The 20,593-nt window shown below is 42.2% G+C and overlaps 1 protein-coding gene across 1 annotated transcript in view; it reads right to left on the reverse strand.

The window, feature by feature from the left end:
- CFAP47 (cilia and flagella associated protein 47) overlaps nt 1–20,593 on the reverse strand; it is a 505,984-nt gene that overhangs the window by 256,281 nt on the left and 229,110 nt on the right.

The raw sequence follows: 20,593 nt of genomic DNA on the forward strand, positions 1-20,593 counted from the left end.
CTAGAGAAAGCACGCGCACAGCAATGAAGACCCAACTCAGAACACCTCCCAAAAAAGATAATAATAATCCAAGCATCTCAGCACCATTTAGAGGAGAAATAGGCTTGTATACAGTCCTGTGGACCACTATACTGGATACTGAGGTGATACAAATATTTCAACCATTTCAAACCATATTCTATTTAAGAGGAAAGAAGGTCTATGTCTACTCCTTTATTCAATTATTACACACTGAGTACATAATACAAAGCCAGTTACTGTACTTAGAAATAGAAACATGACAAATACAATAATGCAATCTCTAGTTAAAGCATATTTAGAAAGATAATTAATCCTAAATGGTTGAACTGTAAAATCTTTAAAAAAGGTAAAGTATAAAAAGTAGAATGAAAAAAAAATGCTACCAAATTTAACTCCTTTTCCAAAGTTTTCAAGGAATATGGCCTATCACACCTGCATTTGTCAGTGTTTCTTCCTGGTCTAAAATTCAAGCTGTTATTCCACCAGGAAATGGTTCTTATATTTTTAGACCACGTTTAACGAAAACAATATTTTTAAAATAAAGATTGGTCTCATAATGAATAAATAGAATAGAAATAAAGAAATGTGAACTACTGCTTCGTTAAAAAAAAAGATGTAGATCATGACATGAGCTCAAATTTTAATTTAACTAATCTGTTACAATTTCACTGAATGTTCTAACCTGTGTACAAATTATTGTAGTAAATCTTAATTCAAAAATATATTTTGGGGCACATTTTCAGTAGGAGTCAGCAAGAATCAGATTTAACTTTTAGAAGTTTACATTTCCACTGATCAGATTGTTTAAGTGGAATGACATAATAAACAATGTTTGAATACACCATAAATGTTTATCACCATAACAAAACTTATTAGTCATTTAAGTCTAAATATTATCAAGATCACAAATGTGTTATAAAGAAAATATAATTTAATTCCATAAGGTAAGAATTACAAAAAAGAAAATAACTTTTATAAAAAAAGAAAGGAAGAGAGGGCTTCCCTGGTGGCGCAGTGGTTGAGAGTCCGCCTGCCGATGCAGGGGACACGGGTTTGTGCCCCAGTCCGGGAAGATCCCACATGCCGCGGAGCGGCTGGGCCCGTGAGCCATGGCCGCTGGGCCTGTGCATCTGGAGCCTGTGCTCCGCAACAGGAGAGGCCACAACAGTGAGAGGCCGGCGTACCGCAAAAAGAAAAAAAAAAAAAAAAGAAAGGAAGAGAGAACATTATTTTTAAAAAGCATTCAAGTTTGTTCATCAACAGCCCCTATTAAAGAGGACAACAAAAGAAGAGACTTTGAGGAGAAGATGCAAGTTTCAGTTAAAACAGGAGGTGGAGAAAAAGCTCCAAGAAGAGACTGAGGCTACAGGGAAGCTTTCTGGTGGTAGAAGACATGGCATCAATCTGATCTCAGCTCTACAGCAGTGCACAGCATCATCCAGGGGATCACTGCCAGGGGTTCCAGGAAACCTGAGAGGCACCTGTTCCTGAGTGAAAGATGAAGTCTGCAGGCCCAGAAAAATCCCCGTTTCCCTTGTCTTCTCACTCACATTATCCATGGTGGCTCCTGACTCCTTAATCATCTTTATCAAACCTCCTCCCCTCTCAGCCTACATGCTAGTTTTTCTCAGAAAATCCCTCATCTCTATGTCAAAGAGCAAAAGGATGACATCTTAATGAAAACACGTCAGTGTCCTACCACGTGTCTAAAAGTTCTTGCATTTGTGCTCACTTTTCTTCCTTCTCTACAGCCACAATGGATGAGCGCTCCCTTCTCTTGTACTAGACACCAGCCTTTCTCATCTTCTTTTTTACTGTCCTACATCAGCTGTCTTTTTTAGCTTTTGGATCTTTAACTTCTCCCTCCGACCAATTCCTTTTCAGCCATATCAAAACATGCTCACTATACTCAGCTTTTAGAGAGTTCTCCCCAAATTGGATTCTCCTTGATTCTTCTGTTCCCTCTACCAGTTACAATTCTTGAAAGAGATTTCTACCCTCACTGTCTCCACTTTCATTTATTCCTTTTGTTCATCAAACCAAGGCACACCTAATGACCTTCCCTAACTCATCACTACCACCACGCCCTGAAAGTCTTTTGGCATCTTTGCTGTCCAATAACAAAAGAGTTTTTTAATCATTATCTTAAGCAACCTCTCAATTTCATCTGATACTGTTAACCACATCCTCCCCCAAAGGCTCTCTTTCGTACTTTTTCATGATATCATAAAGTGTTACTGCCATCCTTTTGCCTATTTCAGGCGCATTTGCAGGATTCTCTTCCTTTTCTATTTAAATAATGGGTTTCTTTGACACTGGGTTTCTAACCTACGCTGTCTTTTCTTTTCACTTTATAGCTGTGTTTATCCCAATTTTATCCTCTATAAACCACTAAATTTGCATTAAGAAACCACACAGACCACCAATTTGCATATCCAAAAAATAGGATTCAACACAATATTTAAAATACTTGTTAGTGGTAGTAATGAGAAAAACTATAGCTTCATCAGTGAGATGAATGATATTGTTAAATCTCTATCAAATTATATATATTTATCAAGATGATGAATATATTCAGCTCTGTATCACTTTATATATTCAGTAAGTTTCTTTTCTTACTCTGTTTCCACTAAATGAGAAAATCATAACTCATAATCATAAGTTAACAGAATGGGTGCCCATTTTGATTGTTATGGACAGTCAGGCCCAATATGAAACTAGAAATAATAGAGATATTTTTCTTTAAAATCTACTTTCAAATACTAATCAAATGCTAAGGTGGTTGATGAGCATATCACACTCAAAAGCAGATGGTAAAAAAACTACACTTGGAAAATAACATTAAAGCAAATAGTATAATACTCCTCAATAGCATTCATCTTGGAGAAGAGTTTCTTCAGCCTTCATTTCCAGGACCTGAATAAACTATATAGTGTTTTTGTGCAGATCAGAAAATGGCAGTCCCTCTGAGAGCATGATGTCCTGATAGTACCTGCATTTAAATTAAGAGTTCCCGCCCCTCACTTTGGTGAGACACAGCATAGACCAGGGTCCCCAGTCTTAGAAAGCAGCATGTAGACTGGATTTCAGCACCCATTCAATTCAGCTGTACAGAAACTACACAATCATATTCAGTTTCTGTCCTTTCAACAACTGGATATTTTTTTTTCTCCAATAAATCTTTGGAAATGGTCAAACTCTTAATGCTTAGTGATTTGTACCACATTAAAAACCATGATATTCAAATCTTATAGGTATATATGCAGTGTATCCAAGACATGGAAAGCATCATTTGATGCATCATTTCAGCCAGTCACTTAAAATAATGGAAATGGTATATACAGAAAACATCAGTGCTATGAAAATATTATTTTTAATCTCACTCCTATTGGAAAAATGCATGACAGTGATCATCCCTACATAACTAGTACATCTCAACATTGGAAAGAAGGATGTTGAATTCAGAGATCACAATAAACTTATGTAATTCAGTAGCCTTACTTTGACAGTGTTTACAATTTTTTTCTATGTCTTTTTACACTGAATTCAGAACAGAAGCATATTTTTAATCCCACATTTCCCTATGAATAAGGGTACATTTGCGACACCTTTTCTGTTGTGACCAATGGCTCATTCTCTATTAATATATATACCACTGGTGGATTTTCTCCAAGTACCTTACAAATTAATCTTTAAGTAACAAAGAATCACTCTTCATAATGCATGGGCTTTCTCTGATAAAGAGAAGAAAATGTCATCATATACTTCTTTCATATACAGTCAACCCTCCATATACACTGGTTCCCCATTGTGGGTTCCACATCCCTGGATTCAACCAACAATAGATAGAAAACATTCAGAATTCCAAAAAGCAAAACTTGAATTTGCCCCACACTGGCAACTATTTACATAACATTTAAACTGCATTTAAAACTATTTACAGAGCATTTATATTGTATTAGGTATGACAAATAACCTAGAGATGGGAGATTTAAAGCATATGGGAGCATGTGCCTGGGTAATATGCAAATACTATGCCATTGTGTATAAAAGACTTGAGTATCCTAGCATTTGGTTTCTGTGGGGGGGTCCTAGAACCAATCCCCTTCCGATACCCAGAGGCAACTATATAATTATTACAGATGTGCAAAGAGTTATTCATATGTTCCCTATACATGGTTAAATACAAATAAACTGTGCAATACTTGCTATCTCATGTGAGAATAATCATGTTTCCACACTGCATTCCAGGGACATTATGGGACATCCTACAAATCCATTTAATAAAAGAATTTCACCAATTATGCTTTCCTGCCAATCATATTTTATTGAAGCTCATTTAAAATATTCAGTAGAATTCATATCTTACCTCCTTTAGCAACAAATATTCTAATTTTATTATAGGGAGAATTTAAACTGGTATGGGGAAAATGTGTTTAATTAACCAGAAAAATTGTTGCTCTTTGTTTAAAAATATCAATATATTTGACAGAACTGTACCACTATTAAAAAAAAAAAAACCTTTCTGACAGAAAATACACTGGGAACAAATGAATAAACAGTTTAATTAAAATTATTGATTTATTTATTTCTGATCATCTATTTCTCTTCCAGATTCTTGTATAAAATTATCACATTCACTTCTTTCAGCACATACATATTCATCCTTTATATCCACATGAGAGCCCTACTTATAATTTACATTTAGAACAGCATTCTGAGTTTAAGTGTTTCTCTTACTGTTTTCACCTCCCATATGCTTCAATCAGCCATTTTTTTAGCCATCAATACATTTTTGTAAATTGGGAATATAATGCAAGAAAATAGCAACAATTAAACGTAAATTTAACATGCAAAAGTAACATAAATGACACAAAATCAAATTGGTTAAGACAAGCTATATCCTGTTATCAAAACTATTAGCAAAGAAGAACTGACAAAGGCATTCCTGAAGTGCACGAACGACCTCTAGGAAAGAGACAATTAGAACCTAAAGGGATTTGTGTGAAAATCACAATTTTCTATTTCTAACTTGTAAAACTCATCTCAACAACACGGCTTGCTTTTTTTTAAAGTGAAATTGTCAATCCATTACTGATTTAGAAGAATGCCTAGAGCTACCCATGCTTTAGACACAATATATGGAGAAACACAGCTCTATAGGTGATCTATTGGGCAATCATCCATGCCTATGACTTTCTCATTGAATCAGTAAAGAATCTCAACCACATGCTACCATTCAGATCAAATTCCTGACTAAAGGATCAACCCACCTGGTAATCATACACAGCACCATGATACAGTAGGACCAAAATTAATTTATCATGCCCTCTTGCTGTGTCCCTTTGTCTTCCCCAAACAAAATCCTGTTATCATCCCTTGTCTTGTATTTCAGTGACTGGGATCAAATTCCACTAAGTCACCAGAGCAAGGAACCCACTGTGATCTTTGACTTCTCTGTCTCCTTCACCCCCATAAGATGTAGTCATTCACCAACTCCTACTGAGTTCTACTCCTAATATTTATGAAAGCTGCCCCTTTCTCATCTTTCCTACTACCACAAGCATTTCCAGCACCAGCACTATTCACAATAGCCAAGACATGGAAACAACGCATATGTCCATCAACACATGAATGGATAAAATATGGTACATATATACAGTAGAATACTACTCAGCCATAAAAAAGAATGAAATAATGCCATTTGCAGCAGCATGGATGGACCTAGACATTATTACGCTAAGTGAAGTAAGTCAGACAGAAAGACAAATACTACGGAGGCTGGAGAAGATGGTGGAACAGAAAGACGCGGAGATCACCTTCCTCCCAAAAGATACATCAGAAATACATCTACACGTGGAACTGCTCCTATAGAACACCTACTGAACAATGGCAAAAGACCTCAGACCTCCCAAAAGGCAACAAACTCCCACGTACCTGGGTAGGGCAAAGGAAAAAAGAAAAAAACAGAGACAAAAGAATAGGGACGGGACCTGCACCAGTGGGAGGGAGCCGTGAAGGAGGAAACGTTTCCACACACTAGAAGTCCCTTCGCGGGCGGAGACTGTGGGGGGGCGGAGGGGGAAGCATTGTAGCCACAGACGAAGAGTGCAGCAACGCAGATGCAGAGGGCAAAGCGGAGTGATGCCCGCACAGAGGATCGGTGCCGACCAGCACTCACCAGCCCGAGAGGATTGTCTGCTCTCCCGCAGGGGCAGGTGGGGGCTTGGGAGCTGAGGCTCGGGCTTCCGTCAGATCCCAGGGAGAGGACTGGGGTTGGTGGACTGAACACAGCCTGAAGGGGTTAGTGCACCACGGCTAGCAGGGAGGGAGTCTGGGAGAAGTTTGGAGCTGCTGAGGAGGCAAGAGACTTCTTCTTCCCTCTTTGTTTCCTGGTGCGCGAGGAGAGGGGATTAAGAGCGCCTCTACAAGGAGCTCCAGAGATGGCCGTGAGACGGGCGCGAGCCGCGGCTATTAGCGAGGACCCCAGAGACGGGCATGACACGCTAAGCCTGCTGCTGCACCCACCAAAAAGCCTGTGTGCAAGCACAGCTCACTCTCCACACCTCCCCTCCCGAGAGCCTGTGCAGTCCGCCCCTGCCAAGGTCCCGTGATCCAGGGACAACTTCCCCAGGAGAACGCACGGCGCGCCTCAGGCTGGTGCAAAGTCCCGCTGGCCTCTGCTGCCGTAGGCTCGCCCCGCACTCCGTGGCCTCCATCCTCTCCGCCTGAGTGAGCCACAGCCCCCGAATCAGCTGATCCTTTAACTCAGTCCAGTCTGAGCGAAGAACAGACGCCCTCAGGCGACCTACACACAAAGGCGGGGCCAAATACAAAACAACCCCTTGGAGGTGTGCAAACAAAGAACAGAAAGGGAAATCTCTCCCAGCAGCCTCAGGAGCAGCAGATTAAAGCTCCACAATGAACCTGATGTACCCTGCATCTGTAGAATACCTGAACAGACAAAGAATCACCCCATATTGAGGAGGTGGACTTTGGGAGCAAGATAGATTATTTTTTCCCCTTTTCCTCTTTTTGTGTGTATGTGTATGCTTCTGTGTGAGATTTTGTCTGTATAGCTTTGCTTTCACCATTTGTCCTAGGGTTCTGAACGTCTGGGTATTTTTTGTTTTTTTTTTTTAACTTAAAAAAAATTTTTTTCTTAATAATTATATTTTATTTTTTGTTTAATAACTTTATTTTATCTTACTATTTTACTTTATCCTCTTTCTTTCCTTCTATCCTTCTCTCTCTCTCTCTCACTCTCTCTCCCTCCCTCCCTCTCTTTTCTTTCTTTCCCTTCCTTCCTTCCTTCCTTCCTTCCTTTCTTTCTATTTTTCTCCCTTTTATTCTGAGCCACGTGGATGAAAGGCTCTTGGTGCTCCAGCCAGGCATCAGGGCTGTGCCACTGACGTGGGAGAGCCAACTTCAGGACACTGGTCCACAAGAGACCTCCCAGCTCCACGGTATATCAAACGGCGAAAATCTCCCAGAGATCTCCATCTTAACGCCAAGACCAAGCTCGACTCAATGACCAGCACGCTACAGCGCTGGACACCCTATGCCAAACAATTAGCAAGACAGGAACACGACCCCACCCATTAACACAGAGGCTGCCTAAAATCATAATAATTCCACAGACACCTCAAAACACACCACCAGACGTGGACCTGCCCACAAGAAAGACAGGATCTAGCCTCATCCACCAGAACACAGGCACTAGTCCCCTCCACCAGGAAACCTACACAACCCACTGAACCAACCTTCGCCACTGGGGACAGACACCAAAAACAATGGGAATTACGAACCTGCAGCCTGCGAAAAGGAGACCCCAAACACAGTAAGATAAGCAAAGTGAGAAGACAGAAAAAAACACAGCAGATGAAGGAGCAAGGTAAACACCCATCAGACCTAACAAAAGAAGAGGAAATAGGCAGTCTACCTGAAAAAGAATTCAAAATAATGATAGTGAAGATGATCCCAAATCTTCGAAATAGAATAGAGAAAATGCAAGAAACATTTAACAAGGACCTAGAAGAACTAAACAGCAAACAAGAAACAATGAACAACACAATAAATGAAATTAAAAATACTCTAGAAGGGATCAATAGCAGAATAACTGAGGCAGAAGAACGGATAAGTGACCTGGAAGATAAAATAGTGGAAATAATTACTGCAGAACAGAATAAAGAAAAAAGAATGAAAAGAACTGAGGACCGTCTCACAGACCTCTGGGACAACATTAAATGCAGCAACATTCGAATTATAGGGGTTCCAGAAGAAGAAGAGAAAAAGTAAGAGACTGAGAAAATATTTGAAGAGATTGTAGTTGACAACTTCCCTAATATGGAAAAGGAAATAGTTAATCAAGTTCAGGAAGCAGAGAGAGTCCCATACAGGATAAATCTAAGGAGATACACGCCAAGACACATATTAATCAAACTGTCAAAAATTAAATACAAAGAAAATATATTACAAGCAGCAAGGGAAAACCAACAAATAACACACAAGGGAATCCCCATAAGGTTAACAGCTGATCTTTCAGCAGAAACTCTGCAAGCCAGAAGGGACTGGCAAAACATACTTAAAGTGATGAAGGAGAAAAACCTACAACCGAGATTACTCTACCCAGCAAGGATCTCATTCAGATTTGATGGAGAACTTAAAACCTTTACAGACAAGCAAAAGCTCAGAGAGTTCAGCACCACCAAACCAGCTTTACAACAAATGCTAAAGGAACTTCACTAGGCAAGAAACACAAGAGAAGGAAAAGACCTACAATAACGAACCCAAAACAATTAAAAAAATGGGAATAGGAACATACATATCGATAATTACCTTAAATGTAAATAGACTAAATTCTCCCAGCAAAAGACACAGAGTGGCTGAATGGATACAAAAACAAGACCCGTATATATGCTCTCTACAAGAGACCCACTTCAGACCTAGGGACACACACAGACTGAAAGGGAGGGGATGGAAAAAGATATTCCATGCAAATGTAAATCAGAAGAAAGTTGGAGTAGCAATTCTCATATCAAACAAAATAGACTTTAAAATAAAGACTATTACAAGAGACAAAGAAGGACACTATATAATGATCAAGGGATCAATCCAAGAAGAAGATTTAACAATTGTAACTATTTATGCACCCAACATAGGAGCACCTCAATACATAAGGCAAACACTAACAGCCATAAAAGGGGAAATTGACAGTAACACAATCATAGTAGGGGACGTTAACACCCCACGTTCACCAATGGACAGATCATCCAAAATCAAAATAAATAAGGAAACACAAGCTTTAAATGATACATTAAACAAGATGGACTTAATTGATATTTATAGGCCATTCCATCGAAAAACAACAGAATACACATTTTTCTCAAGAGAGCTAGAACTAGAACAAAAAATTTCACAATTTGAATGGAAACACAAAACACCCTTACCTAGGGGTAAGATGGGAATAAAGACAGACCTACTAGAGCATGGACTTGAGGATATGGGGAGGGGGAAGGGTAAGCTGTGACAAACTGAGAGAGTGGCATGGACATATATACACTACCAAATGTAAAACAGAGAGCTAGTGGGAAGCAGCCGCATAGCACAGGGAGATCAGCTCGGTTCTTTGTGACCACCTAGAGGGGTGGGATAGGGAGGGTGGGAGGGAGGGAGACGCAAGAGGGAGGAGATATGGGCATATATGTATATGTATAACTGATTCACTTTGTTATAAAGCAGAAACTAACAAACCCTGTAAAGCAATTATACTCCAATAAAGATATTAAAAAATAAATAAATAAATGAAAAGCCTACATACTGTAGGATTCCGTCAATATTATATTCTGGAAAAGGCAAAACTCTAGGGGGAGTAAAAAGTTCAGAGTTGTTAGGGGCTCAAAGTGAGGTTTTGAGGGATGGACAGGTGGAGCACGGGAGAGTTTTAGGGCAGTGAAACTCTTCTGCATGATGCTCTGTTGGGGAGTGGATGACGTCATGCCTTTGTCAACCACTATAGAACTATAAAGCACAAAAAGTGAAATGTGTAATAAACAGTGGACAATAGTCAATAATAATGTATCACTATTAGTTGATCAATTGTAACAAATGAACTTGCATCCATTGAATGAACTTGCATCCATTGTACCAACACAAGATGTTAATAATAGGAGAATCGGGCTTCCCTGGTGGTGCAGTGGTTGAGAGTCCGCCTGCCGGTGCAGGGGACACGGGTTCGTGCCCCGGTCCAGGAAGATTCCACATGCTGCGGAGCGGCTGGGCCAGTGAGCCATGGCTGCTGGGCCTGCGCGTCCGGAGCCTGTGCTCCGCAACGGGAGAGGCCACAACAGTGAGAGGCCCGCATACCGCAAAAAAAAAAAATAAAAAATAGGAGAATCTAACTGGAAGAAGAGAGTGGCTGTATGGGAACTCTTTGCATTATCTGCTTAACTTTCTGTAGTCTGAATCTGTTCTTTAAAAAAGTCTATTAATTTAAAAACTAGAAAAAAATCTAGACAAGAACACATAGCCAGTACAGAGCTATATACAACAATACCAAATAAATAAGAGTCATGAATAACGAAAAGCAAAAGATAGCAATGCTAATAATTTGATCCTCTAATTAAAACGCTAAGGGAATAGGCACAGAAAATAGTCAAACATATAAGGAACTTCAGAAACCTGGTGGAAAAAAGATCACCACAGCGAAATCAAGAGACTGGCCGGAAACAAAATCAACAATTCCTTAGATCATGTTAATAGAAAATACACCAGGAGCTTCAAGATGGCGAAAGAGTAAGACACAGAGATCACCTTCCACCCACAAATACATCAGAAATACAACTACACGTGGAACAACTCCTACAGAACATTTACTGAACGCTGGCAGAAGACCTCAGACCTCCCAAAAGGAAAGAAAATCCCCATGTACCTGAGGAGGGCAAAAGAAGGAAGAAAAAACAGAGGCCAAAGAATAGGGATGGGACCTGCAGCAGTGGGAGGGAGCTGTGAAGGAGGAAACCTTTCCACACACTAGGAAGCCCCTTCGCGGGCAGACACCTTGGGTGGCGGAGGGGGAAGCTTCGGAACCACGGAGGACAGCCCAGCAACAGGGGTGTGGGGGGGCAAAGCTCAGAGATTTCCGCACAGAGGATCGGCGCTAACCAGCACTCACCAGCCCGAGAGGCTTGCCTGCTCAACTGCCGGGGCAGGTGGGGGCTGGGAGCTGAGGCTCGGGCTTCGGAGGTCGGATCCCAGGGAGAGGACTGGGGTTGGCTGGGTAAACACAGCCTGAAGGGGGGCTAGTGTGCCACAGCTAGCTGGGACGGAGTCTGGGAAAAAGTCTGGAGATGCCAAAGAGACAAGAGACATTTTCTTGCCTCTTTGTTTCCTGGTGCGCGAGGAGAGGGGATTCAGAGCGCCGCTTAAAGGAGCTTCAGAGACGGGGGCGAGCTGCTGCTATCAACACAGACCCCAGAGATGGGCACGAGACACTAAGGCCACTGCTGCAGCCACCAAAGAGCCTGTGTGCAAGCACAGGTCACTCTCCACACCTCCCCTCCCGGGAGCCTGTGCAGCCTGCCACTGCCAGGGTCCCGTGATCCAGGGACAACTTCCCCGGGAGAACGCACGGCGTGCCTCAGGCTGGTGCAACATCACGCCAGCTGCTTCCGCCGCAGGCTCACCCCGAAATCTGTACCCCTCCCTCCCACCGGCTTGAGTGAGCCAGAGCACCCGAGTCAGCTGCTCCTTTAACCCCGTCCTGTCTGAGCGAGGAACAGACGGCTCGAGGCGACCTACATGCAAAAGCGGGTCCAAATCCAAAGCTGAACACCGGGAGCTGTGTGAACAAAGAAGAGAAAAGGAAATCTCTCCCAGAAGCCTCAGGAGCAGCAGATTAAATCTCCACAATCAACTTGACGTACCCTGCATCTGTGGAATACCTGAATAGACAACAAATCATCCCAAATTGAGGAGGTGGACTTTGGGAGCAACGATATATATATTTATTTTTCCCTTTCTCTCTTTTTTGTGAGTGTGTATGTGTATGCTTCTGTGTATGATTTTGTCTGTAGAGCTTTGCTTTTACCATTTGTCCCAGGGTTCTCTCCATTTTTTTTCTTTTTATTACTTAAAAAATTATTTTTTAATAAGCATTTCTTATTTTAATAACTTTCTTTTATTTGAATTTACTTTACGTTACCTTCTTTTTTCTTTCCTTGTTTTTTTCCTCCCTTTTATTCTGAGCTGTGAGGAGGACAGGCTCTTGGTTCTCCAGCCAGGCGTCAGGGCTGTGACACTGAGGTGACAGACCCAAGTTCAGGACACTGGTCCACAAGAGACCTCCCAGCTCCACGGTATATCAAACGGCGAAAATCTCCCAGAGATCTCCATCTCAACGCCAAGACCCAGCTCCACTCAACGACCAGCAAGCTACTGTGCTGGACACACCATGCCAAACAGCTAGCAAGACAGGAACACAACCCCATCCATTAGCACAGAGGCTGCCGAAAATCATAATAAGTCCACAGACACCCCAAAACACACCACCAGATGTGAACCTGCCCACCAGAAAGACAAGATCCAGCCTCATCCACCAGAACACAGGCACTAGTACCCTCCACCGGGAAGCCTACACAACCCACTGAACCAATCTTAGCCACTGGGGACAGACACCAAAAACGACGGGAACTACGAACCTGCAGCCTGCGAAAAGGAGACCCCAAACACAGTAAATTAAGCAAAATGAGAAGACAGAAAAACACACAGCAAATGAAGGAGCAAGGCAAAAATCCACCAGACCTAACAAGTGAAGAGGAAATAGGCAGTCTACCTGAAAAAGAATTCAGAATAATGATAGTAAAGATGATCCAAAATCTTGGAAACAGAATGGAGAAAATACAAGAAACGTTTGACAAGGACCTGGAAGAACTAAAGAAAAACAAACAGTGATGAACAGCACAATAAATGAAATTGAAAATTCTCTAGAAGGGATCAATAGCAGAATAACTGGGGCAGGAGAACGGATAAGTGACCTGGAAGATAAAATAGTGGAAATAACTACTGCAGAGCCGAGTGAAGAAAAAAGAATGAAAAGAATTGAGGACAGTCTCAGAGACCTCTGCGACAACATTAAACGCACCAACATTCGGAATTCCCTAGTGACGCAGTGGTTAAGAATCCACCTGCCAACACAGGGGACACCGGTTCAAGCCCTGGTCCAGGAAGATCCCACATACCGCAGAGTAACTAAGCCCGAGTGCCACAACTACTGAGCGTGCGCTCTAGAGCTTGCGCGCCACAACTACTGAGCCTGTGCGCCACAACTACGGAAGCCCACACGCCTAGAGCCCACTATCCACAACAAGAGAAGCTACCGCAATGAGAAGCACACACACTGCAATGAAGAGCAGCCCCCGCTCGCCGCAACTAGAGAAAGCCTGCACTCAGCAACAAAGACCCAATGCGGCCAAAAATAAATAAATAAAATAAATAAATTTACAAATACAAAACAAGAAACAACAACAAAAAACGCAGCAACATTCAAATTATAGGGGTCCCAGAAGAAGATGAGAAAAAGAAAGGGATTGAGAAAATATTTGAAGAGATTATGGTTGAAAACTTCCCTATTATGGGAAAGGAAATAGTTAATCAAGTCCAGGAAGCACAGAGAGTCCCATACAGGATAAATCCAAGGAGGTACACGCCAAGACACGTATTAATCAAACTATCAAAAATTAAATACAAAGAATAAATATTAAAAGCAGCAAGGGAAAAACAACAAATAACACATAAGGGAATCCCCATAAGGTTAACAGCCGATCTCTCAGCAGAATCTCAGCAAGCCAGAAGGCAGTGGCAGGACATATTTAAAATGATGAAGGAGAAAAACCTACAACCAAGATTACTCTACCCAACAAGGGTCTCATTCAGTTTTGATGGAGAAATTAAAACCTTTACAGACAAGCAAAAGCTAAGAGAATTCAGCACCACCAAACCAGCTTTACAACAAATGCTAAAGGAACTTCCCTAGGCAGGAAACATAAGAGAAGGAAAAGACCTACAATAATAAACCCAAAACAATTAAGAAAATGGGAACAGGAACATACATATCGATAATTACCTTAAATGTAAGGGGACTAAATGCTCCAACCAAAAGATATAGATCGGCTGAATGGATACAGAAACAAGACCCGTATATATGCTCTCTACAAGAGACCCACCTCGGACCCAGGGACACATACAGACTGAAAGGGAGGGGATGGAAAAAGATATTCCATGCAAATGGAAATCAAAAGAAAGCTGGAGTAGCAGTTCTCATTTCAGACACAATAGACTTTAAAACATAGACTATTACAAGAGACAAGGAAGGACACTACACAATGATCAAGGGATCAATCCAAGAAGAAGATATAACAATTGTAACTATTTATGCACCCAACATAGGAGCACCTCAATACATAAGGCAAATACTAACAGCCATAAAAGGGGAAAGCGACAGCAACGCAATCATAGTAGGGGACTTTCACACCCCACTTTCACCAATGGAAATATCATCCAAAATAAAAATAAATAAGGAAACACAAGCTTTAAATGATACATTAAACAAGATGGACTTAATTGATATTTATAGGACATTCCATCCAAAAACAACAGAATACACATTCCTCTCAAGTGCTCATGGAACATTCTCCAGGATAGTTCATATCTTGGGTCACAAATCAAGCCTTGGTAAATTTAAGAAAACTGAAATCGTATCACGTATCTTTTCCGACCACAACACTATGAGATTAGACATCAATTACAGGAAAAAATCTGTAAGAAATACAAACACGTGGAAGCTAAACAACACACTACTTAGTAACCAAGAGATCACTGAAGAAATCAAAGAGGAAATCAAAAAATACCTAGACACAAATGACAATGAAACACGATGACCCAAAATCTATGGGATGCAGCAAAAGCAGTTCTAAGAGGGAAGTTTGCAGCAATACAATCCTACCTCAAGAAACAAGAGAAATCTCAAATAAACAACCTAACCTTACACCTAAAGCAATTAGAGAAAGAAAACAAAAAAAGCCCAAAGTTAGCAGAAGGAAAGATATCATAAAGATCAGATCAGAAATAAATGAAAAAGAAATGAAGGAAACGATAGCAAAAATCAATAAAACTAAAACCTGGTTCTTTGAGAAGATAAACAAAATTGATAAACCATTAGCCAGACTTATCAACAAGAAAAGGTAGAAGCCTCAAATCAATAGAATTAGAAATGGAAAAGGGAAAGTAACAACTGACACGGCAGAAATACAAAGGATCATTAGAGATAACTACAAGCAACTCTATGCCAATAAAATGAACAACCTGGAAGAAATGGACAAATTCTTCGAAATGCACAAACTTGTGAGACTGAACCAGGAAGAAATAAAAAATATGAACAGACCAATCACAAGCACCGAAATTGAAACTGTGATTAAAAATCTTCCAACAAACAAAAGCCCAGGAACAGATGGCTTCACAGGCGAATTCTATCAAACATTTAGAGAAGAGCTAACACCCATCCTTCTCAAACTCTTCCAAAATATAGCAGAGGGAGGAACACTCCCAAGTTCATTCTATGAGGTCACCATCACTCTGATACCAAAACCAGACAAAGATGTCACAAAGAAAGAAAACTGCAGGCCAGTATCACTGATGAACATAGCCGCAAAACTCCTCAACAAAATACTAGCAAACAGAGTCCAACAGCACATTAAAAGGATCATACACTATGATCAAGAGGGGTTTATCCCAGGAATGCAAGGATTCTTCAATATACGCAAATCAATCAACGTGATACACCATATTAACAAATGGAAGGAGAAAACCCAGATGATCATCTCAATAGATGCAGAGAAAGCTTTCAACAAAGTTCAACACCCATTTATGATAAAAACCCTGCAGAAAGCAGGCATAGAGGGAATTTTCCTCAACCTATTAAAGGCCATATATGACAAACCCACAGCCACCATCATCCTCAAGGGTGAAAAACTGAAACCATTTCCACTAAGATCGGAAACAAGACAAGGTTGCCCACTCGCACAACTATTATTCAACATAGTTTTGGAAGTTTTAGCCACAGCAATCAGAGAAGAAAAAGAAATAAAAGGAATCCAAATTGGAAAAGAAGAAGTAAAGCTGTCACTGTTTGCAGATGACATGATACTATACATAGAGAATCCTAAAGATGCTACCAGAAAACTACTAGAGCTACTCAATGAATCTGGTAAAGTAGCAGGATACAAAATTAATGCACACAAATCTCTTGCATTCCTATACAATAATGATGAAAAATCTGAAAGTGAAGCTAAGAAAACACTCCCATTCACCACTGCAACAAAAAGAATAAAATATCTAGGAATAAACCTACCTAAGGAGACAAAAGACCTGTATGCAGAAAAGTATAAGACACTGATGAAAGAAATTAAAGATGATACAACTAGATGGAGAGATATACCATGTTCTTGGATCAGAAGAATCAACATTGTGAAAATGACTCTACCACCCAAAGCAATCTACAGATTCAATGCAATCCCTATCAAACTACCACTGGCATTTTTCACAGAACTAGAACAAAAAATTTCACAGTATATATGGAAACACAAAAGACCATGAATAGCCAAAGCAATCTTGAGAAAGAAAAATGGAGCTGGAAGAATCAGGCTCCCTGACTTTAGACTACACGACAAAGCTACAGTGATCAAGACAGTATGGTACTGGCACAGAAACACAAATATACATCAATGGAACAGGATAGAAAGTCCAGAGATAAACCCACGCACATATGGTCACCTTATCTTTCATAAAGGAGGCAAGACTATACAGTGGAGAAAAGACAGCCTCTTCAATAAGTGGTGCTGGGAAAACTGGACAGCTACATTAAAAGAATGAAATTAGAACGCTCCCTAACACCATACACAAAAATAAACTCAAAATGCATTGAAGACCTAAATGTAAGGCCAGACACCATCAACCTCTTAGAGGAAAACGTAGGCAGAACACTCTATGACATAAATCACAGCAAGGTCCTTTTTCACCCACCTCCTAGAGAAATGGAAATAAAAACAAAAATAAACAAATGGGACCTAATGAACCTTAAAAGCTTTTGCACAGCAAAGGAAACCATAAACAAGACGAAAAGACAACCCTCAGAATGGGAGAAAATATTTGCAAATGAAGCAACTGACGAAGGATTAATGTCCAAAACATACAAGCAACTCATGCAGCTCAATATGAAAAAAATAAACAACCCAATCCAAACATAGGCAGAAGACCTAAATAGACATTTCTCCAAAGAAGACATACAGATTGCCAACAGACACTTGAAAGAATGCTCAATATCATTAATCATTAGAGAAATGCAAATCAAAACTACAATGAGATATCATCTCACACTGGGCAGAATGGCCATCATCAAAAAATCTACAAACAGTAAATGCTGGAGAGGGTGTGGAGAAAAGGGAACCCTCTTGCACCTTTGGTGGGAATGTAAATTGATACAGCCACTATGGAGAACAGTATGGACGTTCATGAAAAAACTAAAACTAGAACTACCATACGACCCAGCAATCCCAGTACTGGGCATATACCCTGAGAAAACCATAATTCAAAAAGAGTCATGTACCAAAATGTTCATTGCAGCTCTATTTACAATAGCCAGGACATGAAAGCAACCTAAGTGTCCATCAACAGATGAATGGATAAAGAAGATGTGGCACATATATACAATGGAATATTACTCAGCCATAAAAAGGAACGAAACTGAGGTATTTGTAGCGAGGTGGATGGACCTACAGACTGTCATACAGATTGAAGTAAGTCAGAAAGAGAAAAGCAAATACCATATGCTAACACATATACATGGAATCTAAGGAAAAAAAAAAAAAAACATGGTCACAAAGAACCTAGGGGCAACACGGGAATAAAAATGCAGACCTACTAGAGAATGGACTTGAGGATACGGGGTGGGGCAAGGGTAAGCTGGGACAAAGTGAGAGAGTGGCATGGACATATATACACTACCAAACGTAAAACAGATAGCTAGTGGGAAGCAGCTGCATAGCACAGGGAGATCAGCTCATTGCTTTGTGACCACCTAGAGTGGTAGGATACGGAGGGTGGGAGGGAGGGAGATGCAAGAGGGAGGAGATATGGGGATATATGTATATGTATAACTGATTCACTTTGTTATAAAGCAGAAACTAACACACCGTTGTAAAGCAATTATACTCCAATAAAGATGTTAAAAAAAAATCAAAAAGAGACAAGAAAATACACCATAGACAAAAGCAACGATATAAAAACATATCTAGAAAGAAGCCATACAAATATGTATATAATCTACATGGAGGCCAGAATAAGAATTTCCTGATTGACTTAGGAAAAAGAAGTCTCAACCAGAATAGTATGTTATGTGTATTCGTGAGGCACAGATATTGTAAGAATATCGAGTATCCTTAATTCATTTACAGATTTAGTACCTTATCCATAGCAGCTGATGACAATCAAACATGGGCTACTTTTCCTGTACCCAAAGTCAACCATGGAAAAATTACAGAAGGAACAAAGAAAAAACATTAACAAAAGCAAAAACACAAACCTAAATAATCCCTGAGGTACAATAAGTTTCCACTGAACTGGAACCTGAGTGTGGGCAGGTAGGGGGATGCCCTGAATTGGAGACAGGTCTGTAGCCTGCAAGAGAGACAGATGACAGGATTGATTAGAGAAAAGCCTTTAACTTTGAGCCCTTGATTCTTCCACTGTGCTCTGGGACCATGAATATCTACTACTTCACTGAAGGAATCTGAGGTAGCATTTCAGAGCCCGCATGCCAGGAGCATGGCACTCCAAAGATTGCGCTGGATGTGGCAGTATGGTCCACAGGCTGTGAAATAACCATCTGAAACTTTCTTAGTGCATGACAACTGGCCTTTTTAAATGATCATCTTAATAGACTATCACACACAGACTAAAAGAGAAAAGCAAGTAACACAGTAGTTGTACAAAAGGACAGAAATTCATTTCTGAACTTTTGGGCAATGTCCCTGATGTCAACAAAGAGAGACCACAGTGAGAACTGTCAGGCTAAGGCACCCCTTCACTAACTCCTCTGGGATTCTGTGGGGCATGGCTGGGGACAGGGATGGATTCATACCAGAGAAGGAAGGAATTGCAGGCCCTGCCAGCAGTCGATGTGAGGACCTTGAGTGAGACCTGATGGGCTCCAAACCACAGAAGAGAGTCTCGCCTCCTTTCCCCTCAGCTCATCTTACCTGCAGCACCCATCTCTGGGAGGCTCCAGGCAGAAGTGTCCAGATGAGATGTGCCTGCACTTCACACCAGCAGTCTCAGGGAGTTGATGTCTTTGATGTGAGGCCTTGGCCTCAGGTCAGCAGACGGCAGGTAGCCCAGCACCTACAGGGAGTCAAGAGAAGACACTGAGAGAGGATTGAGAGCAGCATCCACCACAGAAGAGGGGGCCCCAAAGAGCCCTCACTGTCAGTCTCGGGGGACCCAGGCATGGCTGTGAGGCTCAGGGCCCCAGATACTTCTGGCTGAGGGCGCCGACAGAAATGAGAGCCAAGGTGTGATGCCTGCTGACTCAGCTCAGCAGAGGGAAATGTCCCAGGACCCGCCAAGAGTCAACGAAAGGCCCTCGTGCCAGGTCTGCGGGAAGCTCCCCCGGAAGCACCCCCCACCGCCCACCCCCTCCGCCCCGCCCCTGCCGTCCTCCTGGAGCCCAGATGCGCATGACCGGAAGTCACGTCCTCCAAGCCGCGCTGTGGGGGCGAGGCCATTTTTGAGAGCTGAGGTCCGGCGAGGGTGAGCCGTGGGAGGAGTGCCACGTCTCGTCAGGTGTCAAGGTGTGAGGTGACCCCAGTTAGAAGTGCGGGGACACGCCCCCGACACCCCCAATCCCCATTCCCTCCGAAAAGAGGCGGCCACACAGGCCCCGCCCACGGCCACACAGGCCCCGCCCACCACGCCCCTGCTCTCGGCCCCAGAGGCTCGGGCCTGGCTGTTAGGCCTGAAGTCCATCCGCTTCCCCGGCGGGGTCTCGGGCAAGGAAGGCCTCGCTCTGAGGCTGCTGGACCCTGGCTCAGCTCAGTAGAGGGAGCGCCCCAGGCCCTGTGGAATGAAGGACGGGACCCTCGTGGGGACCGAGGGGCTCCACACCCCAGAATGGCGGCCACGCGGACCCCGCCCCTGACGTCGGCCTGGGAGCCTCCGGGCAGGTCTAAAGACTGAGGGGCTCCCTCAGTGCGAACGCGGACGGACGGACAGACGCGGGAGACCCAGGGAGGAGGGGGCCTTGTCCTGAGGGGCTGGCCGCAGGTCAGCAGAGGGAGGATTTCCAGGGCACGGGAGGAGTCAGGGCGTGGACCATCCTCCCCGTCGCAAGGGCACCTCAGAACCCCTCCCCTGTTGTCAGCCGCTTCCTTCTGGCCACACACGGAGGAGGGAGGGCTGCTGTCTGAGAGGGGAGGTGCAGACCAGCAGAAGGCGCGTCCCTAAGCACTCCCAAGAGTCAGCC

The sequence above is a fragment of the Delphinus delphis genome, chromosome X, assembly GCF_949987515.2.
Source record: "Delphinus delphis chromosome X, mDelDel1.2, whole genome shotgun sequence".
Classification (NCBI taxonomy): Eukaryota; Metazoa; Chordata; class Mammalia; order Artiodactyla; family Delphinidae; genus Delphinus; species Delphinus delphis.